This window comes from Palaemon carinicauda, chromosome 7 (assembly GCF_036898095.1).
Source record: "Palaemon carinicauda isolate YSFRI2023 chromosome 7, ASM3689809v2, whole genome shotgun sequence".
In the NCBI taxonomy this organism is placed as follows: Eukaryota; Metazoa; Arthropoda; class Malacostraca; order Decapoda; family Palaemonidae; genus Palaemon; species Palaemon carinicauda.
This window is the reverse complement of record NC_090731.1, coordinates 79032748-79034553: the sequence shown is the minus strand read 5'-3', so window position 1 is coordinate 79034553 and position 1806 is coordinate 79032748.

Sequence of the window (1806 nt, the reverse complement as noted above, 5' to 3'; positions counted from 1 at the left end):
CTCATTAGTCCCACTGTATAGCAGGATCGGAAGCTCGAGTCAACTCTATCCATCTATTTCTATCCCTTGCATCTTCTTCCCTCAATCCCCCCTGACCCATACCCTCCACACCACATCCATCCAGCTGATCTTGATAGGTTCCACCTCCTCCCTTTCGTCTTTGACCATTCGTACCTCTCCTACATCCTGCCTGTCTTTTCTTGTCACTCCTATAATTTTGTAGATTATCTTTTCTCCAGCAAGTGTTCCAATCATCTCATGCCAGGGTACCAGCCACCCGTTGAGATACTACCGCTAGAGAGTTATGGGGTCCTTTGACTGGCCAGACAGTACTACATTGGATCCTTTTCTCAGGTTACCGTTCATTTTCCCTTTGCTTACACATACACCGAATATTCTGGATTATTCTTAACATATTCGTCTCTGTCTCCATACTCCTGACAACACTGAGATTACCAAACAATTCTTCACCCATGGGTTAGCTGCTGCACTGTAATTGTTCAGTAGCTACTTTCCTCTTGGTAAGGGTAGAATAGACTCTAGCTATAGCAAGCAGCTCTTCTAGGAGAAGGACACTCTGAAATCAAACCATTGTTCTCTAGTCTTGGGTAGTGCCATAGCCTCTGTACCATGATCTTCTACTGTCTTGGGTTAGAGTTCTCTTGCTTGAGGGTATACTCGTGCACGCTTTTCAATCTTATTTCTCTTGCTCTCGTTTTGTTAAAGTTTTTTTATAGTTTATATAGGAGATCTTTATTCTGATGTTGTTTTAATATTTCATTTTACTTGTTTCCTTTCCTCACTGGGCTATTTTACCTGTTTGAGCCCGTGGACTTATAGCATCCTTGTTTGCAGCTTAGCAAGTAATAATAATGATAATAATAATAATAATGATAATAATAATAATAATGATGATAATGATAATAATAATGTTAATAATAATAAAAATTATAGGTAGCTCTTGGGCTCTTTGACTGGCCAGACAGTACTACATCGGATCCTTCTCTCTGGTTACGGCTTATTTTACCTTTGCCTACACATGCACACAATAGTCTGGCCTATTCTTTACATATTCTCCTGTGTCCTCATATACCTGATAACAACGAGAATACCAAACAATTCTTCTTCGCTCAAGAGGGTTAACTACTGTAATGTAATTGTTCTGTGGCTACTTTTCTCATGGTAAGGATAGAAGAGACTCCTTAGCTATGGTAATGTGACAGGCCGAGAGAAGGTTGTGACTCAAAGGCAGGATGAAAGCAACTGAGTGAGCTTATTATAGAACAGTCTCTTTTATAAACAAAAGCTCAAGGCAACAAGAATTTTCATGTTTAAAATTGACACTATTACCGATGAAAAAACCAGACGTATTTTTTCAGGTTCTTTTCAGTGTGAGGGGAGAGCAAAGATACAAGCACAAAATGAACTATGTACGATCGTGTGACACATGGTTGGTACATGGCTCCCCCCCTAAAAATGACATACTGAACATGTTAAATAGGGCGCCCTGAATCTGGAGAGGTAGTAGTAAAAACTGCGCCGATTAGCGGCAGTGAGTGGCTGATGGTCGTTGGTTGGGGCACGAGCGAGTGTTGGATGATGGGTGGCTTTGTTGCCGCTCCGGCTCATCACGGGGTAGGAGAGTGTGTCCTACGGCATTCATAGGCGTGTGTCCTACGGAATTCATAGGCGTGTGTGTCCTACGGCATTCATAGGTGTGTGTGTCCTACGGCATTCATAGGCGTGTGTGTCCTACGGCATTCATAGGCATGTGTGTCCTACGGCATTCACGTCAGCTTCGGTTGA